The following is a 7864-nucleotide window of genomic DNA, read 5'->3' on the forward strand; positions in this document are numbered from 1 at the left end:
TCACTTGACTTGTATCATGGCCCTGTGGGGCCAGAGACTAAAACACACGGAAACTATCTAGAGGGGAACTTGATCTGCAAAAGAGTTGGAGCAAACAGCTGTAAAATTTGTTGCAATCCAGCCATGATGAATCACACTAATGAAAGATTTATCTGTCATTATGGCTATGTGGCCGTACTCAGGATGGAACCCTAAGAGCTGGAATGGTTAGTGGAGCTACACAATGAACATCAAACACAGAATAATTCTGTGAAAGAGCAGTACTGAAGAAAATCAGGAGTCTTCATAAGACACAATATGCATCTATGCATCAATGTATCTATTGGAGGTTGGACTAGATCATCCTTTGAGTTGCCTTCCAACCCAAACTCTTCTATGATTCTATGATTTTATGATATTAGGGCATTTGATGGTTAACTCCATGTACTGAAAGAAAATAAATCTTCAAGGAGAGCATTCAATGAAATAGGGATTTAAAAGAGAATCTGAAATTCTCTTAGTAAAATGTGGTGATATAGGTCAGTATTGAAGTGACCTGGACAGTGAGGTCAAATGGTATTTCAGAGAGTAGAAATTTTTAGACCTTGTTTAAAGTCCTTGAGGATCAATTAATCTCCAGATATACTATGGTCACTATATAGTATATACTATATAGTATATACTATATACTATGGTTTGTGGTCACACAAACAGAGTAATTTACTTCTGCTACAATGAGTATTGTATTTTGCTAAGAAAAAATGCAGTCAATAAAAAGACAGATATCAAGGTGATAGTACTTTTCTCAGAAAATATGCAAATATATGAGTCTGTCAATTTAATATATTTAAGGAATACTGGTGTTTATTGCTTGAGTTCATTTAAAATTTTATTTCAGTTTTTGACTAACAAGATGTACAAACAAAAAGGTCTGATAAGTACTGGAAAATCTGGCTGAACTTAGATGATGGAAGCAATTCAACAATAAATTTTATCTGGTGAAGATGAAACACTGCAACATTTTCTTCATACTATTGGGGGAAAAATATTATTCTAGTGAGAAATTTTTTTTTTATTCTCACCAAACATGAAGAAGATAGTGACAGAATTCATAGTCAAAGAATTTTTCTCATCTAATGCTAGACTCGGCATCTTAGCTGTTCCTCCTAGGATCCCTCTGTAGTCAGTGGAGAGAAATAGAAATTTTAGGGGGTAATTTGTCTCATGTAATATATAAATAGCTGTAGGGATGAAATGATAATGGCCTGAAAGTGTGTACCTCCACTTATGGAAAATCCTGGCATAGATGACTCTATTCTTCTTCAGTCTCTTATTGCTATACCACGATCATGGCTTCAGCTCCTGAATATTTAATGGCATTTCAGCAGTATAAATATGTATCCCAGGAAGGCAGAATCAGGTGCTTTCTGATAATGGTGAGATTTTGCTTCTAATTTTGTCTTGTAAATTTTCTAGAAGTATCTAGTTTTAGATACAAGTCAATTTGAACACTATTCATTGAAGCCAGAAATGGAAATTAGTGTAGTAATATGTTTAATATGCTCACACTGAACCTTATATAGAAGCTGTCTGGAAATGCTGAAGGGCCTGGTTCTAAATACAAAACATAAAATGATGAATTAAAAATAAATAAATAAATAAATAAGGTTATATTAAGTTTCAGCTTTCTTGCATATAGAAGTCTTTATAGATTTAGTGAAACTTCATAAACTTTGAAACAGTGCCTACCAGTATCAATTTTGAAAGGTCTTGAGCAGAAGTAATTAATATAAATCAAGAATGTATACATGTGTGTGGAAAGAGAGAAATTCAGGAGATGCAGAAGAAATGAGTCTGGTAAAGAAATAAAATATTTTGGTTATTTAAATAAATCAAACCAGCTGTACCCTGGGGGAAGGTGAGATAGATAGTAGAAGAACAATGAAGTTTAATATAGACTTATTGAGACTTCCCAAGCAGAACCCTGACTTTTAATTAAGGATAAATCTTGAATTGGGTCCTGGAACAATGGTATTGGGGTTTAATATGAATATTGACAAACAATATGAGATATGTTAAAAGCAAGAGAAAAGGATCTTGAACTCTGCCTGAAAAAGTACCAGGTATTCCACGATGGAGAGATATTTGGGGGCAGGCAGTGGGGGGTATTTTCCCATGCATAATCACTCTCTCGAATGTATATATGCCAAGTATAACATTGAAAACACAAATAAGAATTATTTAAACTGTAAGTTCTTTGGGGCAAAGGCTGGTTCTTCTTATCTGTTTGTACTATGCCTTCACTAATAGTTGTTTATTTTTGTAAGTAAATAATAACAGAATTTCCTTACAGAGTTATATGTATGTATACATACATATTTAAAAAAAAAAAAAAAAAAAAAAAAGGAAAAAAAGACAAAAAGTCTGACCTATAAACTGGACAATTCCAATAAAATTCCAGGCTTTACTACTGCCTTACCCACTCACAGTTCCCGAAGGATATAACATACGCCCTTATTTCACTCCACAGTTTTTGCACAATACAAGGCATTTGTGATAAGATACATATCTAAAAGGTTTGGAGTTTGAGAATAGATTCAAACTATTCAGATTGTGTTGGTCTGTAAAATTGGTTGGAAATCTCATGAGAACATTGTTCTCATGAGATTTCTAGTATTGTCTTCTGTGAATCAGATCATAAATACTGCAAGAACTTTTTTTTTTATTTCAGACATATTTCTGCAGTTCTTTTCTCACAAGATAATTAGAAATATGGAACTGCACATAAATGAATAATAATGAAAATAAAAAGTCGCCAAAATATTCGAGAAAGTTTATAAAAATCAGTTTGAAATTTTGGTAAAGACTCAAAGACTTTCTATTTCTTTCCACTGCTGCTTGGTCATCTAAAGCAGCGCACCCTCATTTTTATTCACACTTTACATATGTTGCAGTGCATCACTAATACTCCATCTATATGTATATTCTATCAGTTTATTAAGGTTTTAATTATACAACTTTTCATGTGGGGCTTGTGATCCTCTCTTTGTGTCTTTCAGAAGAGTTCTATTCAATAGCTTTTGATCTGCTAGGAGCTTAAGGACTGAGTTGCCACTGATGCTGTTTGCCAGCAGCAAAGGGAACTTGGATATGGCCTGACCATGGAGTCTGATAGGCCATAAGATATTAAGCTCCCGCCAATTTCTATTTTCTCTTTCAAAGATTGCTAACCTCATCTCCCCAGGGACTGTAACTGCTGCCAGCCTTTAAACCAGCAGGAGTAATATCTGTCTCTAATTCATAATTACTAGGTCTCTGTCACAATAAGCATTGTTGGTGCTTGCCTTTATTTAATTAGTGAGTATGTGAATTTGTACTGGTGCGAAGTACAACTGGGTGGAAACATAACCTCATTACTTTAAAGTTATTTTTCTGTTTCTCTTTTTCCTGCATCTTCCTGTTGTTTCATCCATAATATAAAAGAGATCATTATCAGTAGCATTAATAAGATTCAATGCTGTGCATATTTTTCAACAAAATTTGTATTGCAAGAGAAACAAGCATAGCACCTTGTAGAATTGAAACAGACAGTCTGCCCCTGAATTTTTACCTCTTCCCTGTGTCTACTCCCTATTATTAATGTATATTATTACTTCAAGTATGTCAGGAAAAGAGACAAACAGTCAGAGGCAGAAATTTCTCCCTAATTCACTCTGCCTAGCCAGCAAAATGTAACACAAAATTATTCAGGGGAAAAATACAATTTTCTGTCATATCTGCCATACACTGATAACAAAGCTACAGGCTAATATGTTTTGATATTTTTGTCACTCGTTTATCATGTGACCTTTCATGCTATCATTAATACAGCTGAGGGACAGAGCAGATACACTGAAATAAGGGTGTGGAGAAGTCAGATTGCTTCTCTAACAACTAACGGTCAGTCACAGCAATTTATGCTTTTCTTCAGTATAGCACTGACTGAAGAAGAGAAATTGTTATTAAAATTTGATATTACTGTCTAGGCTCTGCCGTATAGAATTTGCAACTTTTAGCTATAATGGGAATACGGGGAGGGGGGAGGCTTAATAAATTTCCCTTTGAATTATGATATTAATACAATACAACATGCTTGCTCAGATATTCAAAGGATATACAAGTGGAAAAATCATATTCCGGACACTCCAACACTGCATATTAGTCAGAGTCCAGAATTGTTGTATCTAAGAAAAATATTTTAATAACATGGGTGCAATCACCTTATATTGGCTCAATTAAAACAGTTGTATTTTTTCATTTCTGTTTCTTTGTTTGTTTGTTTTCAAAATTCCAGTTACTAATCGTGTTGCATAGTATTCAGCAATATTTTCAGGACATCCATGAAAGTGCAATGTGTCTTTTTTTATGTCTGTGTGTCTTTTATGATAAATGATACCTGGGTTAAATTTGCATTCGGCTTTACACTATTTCTGACAATAGTCTAGCTTTTTATGTTGCCTGTGGAGTCTGGTTTGTTAAAATTCCAATATAAAACTAATTTATATTTGACATTAATGAGTTAAGAAATGTTTTATACAGTACATCAGAGCTGAGAGAGAACTTTACAGCATTCTAGTAAAGCAAATTACTGCTGAGTAGAACTATTATGTAAAAAAGAAAAATCTTTCACTAATCTAAGCTGCTTGTCCTTTCAAAATCCTGTGATTTTTAATGTTTATATTAAGAAAGAACTGAAAATTTAACAGACTTTTTTTTTTCTCTTTTACATTCTATAGGGGAATTGTAATTTGACTAGTTGGAAGAGATCTCTTTCATCAGTGTGCACATCTGTGCCAGGTCAGAGTAAATCTTTATATTCATTTATAAAACAATATTAAAATGCTTTAACTATTTAAAACATTAAATAATGTTTTTCTTGAGAATGACTTCTTTGAGTAATATTTTTAAGTGCACTAGAAAATGACCTTTACATATGAAAAAAATAAGTAAGGATGAGCTTTAAATAGAAAGATTTTTAAATAGGTCCCAGAGAGAGCCTTGTAGACTTGAAATGAATCTTTTTTGCATTAGATCTGATTGCAAAGTGAAAGTTTAAATTTGTTATTACAAATGTAAAGACCTGATTTCCACAAAATATATGCAGATTAATAATTCAATTTGCCAAAATATAACTTGACTTAAATTTGACTACTTCTGTCAGTAAATTTGCACATGTTTGGAGAAATGAACCCTAAATATATTTATGAAAACAGAGGATGCATTAGCACTACTTAGAAATATTATTTGATGATTCCATTACTTAGTATTTTGTAAACAAGCCCATAACATGTATTTTTAAACACTTTTGGTCCATTTGTAGTCAAATGGACTGTATACTCTATGCATGGAAATGTTTTTTTATAGATATATGCATATATGTATATAAAGTTAATAATATATATTTTCTTAGTATCTGATTCATGTGTATGGATAGTAGTGTCAGATAAATAAAAAGCCTATTAATGTCCTGCAAACTTTAGAACGTTCTATAGAATATTTTTATAGGAGGTAAAGGAATTTTACCTTTTGGTGTCTCTGTAGCAATGTTTTAAGAGTGTTCTCACTGTACTATTATCACTTCCAATTTTTGGAAATTAATAATAGTGCTTCCTGAAGCAATTAATAAGAAAGAATAGATGCAGGGATAATGCTGGTAATGCAAAGATTTAAAAATTATGTAAACCCATCATAAAATAATATTAATGTGGTCAAAAGATGCCTGTAAATACCCATTAAATTAAAAGCACATTTCACACTATTCATTTAGAAAAAAAGTAATTCTTTCTTCTGAAATGATAGCCTTAGAAGAGGAATATCACAAAGTGCATTCTCTCGTTAGTGCACACTTTATTACAGTCTAAGCAAGACATTGGCTAAGTGGACTTCCCTTTTACCTCCCTGCCACTAACAACAGTCCTGACCTGGAGATGCAGCCTCTTTCAGGATGAGAAGAAAATGTGTCCATGCATGCTTAGTCTATACTACCCTTGACCAGATTATATATCAAGCTGAATTGTACTGAGTCCTTTTTCTTTTTCTCCCCCCCTCCCCCCCACTTTTTTTTTTTTTTTTTTAAATAGGAGAAAGTAGTGGAGGCTTTGGGGAGGTGTGTTTGTGACTGCTGTCAACAAAGGATTCAGCTGGACTGAAAGCCTCCAACCTGTTTAATGTGATGCTGAGGGGAAAATTTGGAACCTTAATCGTGGAATGAGGCAGCCTCCACATTTATGTATTTTATAATTTACATATTTCTCAGTCTACTATGTAATATTAAAATAATAAAAGAAAGAAAAATGTAGAAAAGAAAGAAAATGCTATATTATTAATAGGTTCCTGTTGAAGTGCATTTAAAAAAATACGGTTTTTTTCTCCTGCAAAATGGAATCAATTATAAAACATTATTGTTTGCTGAAGCATATCTTAATAGTACAAATGGAAAAATTTTGTTCATCTTTCCAACTTTGTTCAAAGTGTACGTGCATGTTTTAAAGTGGAATCACTTATAGCTTTAATATTTATATTAAATTGATTGCAAACCTATGAAATAAGAAAATTTCATTCCCTGCTTTCCTACCATAATGTTCAACAAAAACATACAAATGAACAAAAAAGGAAGGGGGATTTTAAGGCTGACATTCGTGTTTGCATGTAAATAAAGCACAAGCCACAAACAAAGCCAGCAATCTCACATACTTGCCTTCAGTGGTAAAGGATGGAAAGGCTGCCTGCTACCAATCAGCAAGTGGTTGCTATGGTTACAAGGTCAGGAAATATGCCTTTTCCCCAGTTGTCCAAGGCTTGCACATGTCACTTCTGAAACTATGAATTTTATATACAGGTCAGGAGATGCATACCAAAGAAATAAACAGTGAACTGGACCATAATGACAGCTAACGTTCAAACGTCCTTGAATTTTTTAAATTTCTATCCAAACACATTTTGTCATTTTGAATGGGTTGGGGTTTTTTTTGTATAAAATTGGAGCAATTCTTTCCTGTAATGAAATTTTGCAAAGTAGGTACAAACTATGCCTCATTATTATAAGCTGCATCAATAACTTTCCTCAGAAAGATACTTATGTTCTTTCCCTTTATTTTTTTAAACTCTTTAAATTACAGCTTTGGAATATTATAAAAATATAATTTGATGCAACTTAAGAACTCAGAATAATAACTACTTTCTAAAAAACATATTTAATAATGCTGTATTTATCTGTAGACAAGATGGTGGTTAAGCTGTTAATGAAATGCAGATGGTCCTGTTTTAAAGTACAAATGCTTCTTTACTCAATATGCTAAGCTTTAGGGGAGTTTTAATATAATCTCTAAAGGTTGAGAATGATATAGTATTTGTAAAATGAGTGAATTGTGAAAGAAACCTTGATTGTTTATGTGTCATTGAAGAATTTACTAGGAAAATTAGTCAAAGGCCTCTCGGGGGACTTAGCATTTTGCTACAGATAAGGTAGGTCAAGTAAATTTAGTGATGGTTATTAAAGGGTCTGTATTATTTTTGCTTTGTATTCTGTAGTGGTACACAGTAATCCTTTCTGTATTTCAAACCTTTTTAAAATCTAGTTTTTACTGTATTAATATTTAAGAACTGTGATAATTGTTTTTGAACTTTCAACTAGGAAATGCTTAATGGACTTAACAAAAAGTGAACAACAAATTTAAAGTGTTATTTATACAATTGCAGTTTGAATTTTAAGTTATGTTGCTTCTCTCCAAATGTGTATTATATAAATGTTTATTACAGCTTGTTTTGTATATAGTTGTTTCTTTACTAACTGGAGAATGTACAGTAGAAGTAGTGTGCAGCATTTTAATAACACAGTATGTAGCAC

At 32.5% G+C, this 7864-nt stretch overlaps 2 long non-coding RNA genes across 2 annotated transcripts in view; one reads left to right on the top strand and one right to left on the bottom strand.

Annotated features, from left to right (window-relative positions):
- LOC148225504 (uncharacterized) overlaps positions 1-7864 on the bottom strand; it is a 39405-nt gene that overhangs the window by 26094 nt on the left and 5447 nt on the right. The window contains exon 2 of the long non-coding RNA XR_015807774.1: positions 6716-6837. This is a non-coding gene — a long non-coding RNA (uncharacterized LOC148225504). The remainder of the gene's footprint in view (positions 1-6715; positions 6838-7864) is intronic.
- LOC148225505 (uncharacterized) overlaps positions 3859-7864 on the top strand; it is a 4091-nt gene continuing 85 nt past the window's right edge. The window contains exons 1-3 of the long non-coding RNA XR_015807769.1: positions 3859-3918; positions 4755-4815; positions 6099-7864. The exon at positions 6099-7864 is cut by the window's right edge and continues 85 nt beyond it. This is a non-coding gene — a long non-coding RNA (uncharacterized LOC148225505). The remainder of the gene's footprint in view (positions 3919-4754; positions 4816-6098) is intronic.

The sequence above is a fragment of the Sturnus vulgaris genome, chromosome 1 (genome assembly GCF_052056855.1).
Source record: "Sturnus vulgaris isolate bStuVul1 chromosome 1, bStuVul1.hap1, whole genome shotgun sequence".
Lineage (NCBI taxonomy): Eukaryota > Metazoa > Chordata > Aves > Passeriformes > Sturnidae > Sturnus > Sturnus vulgaris.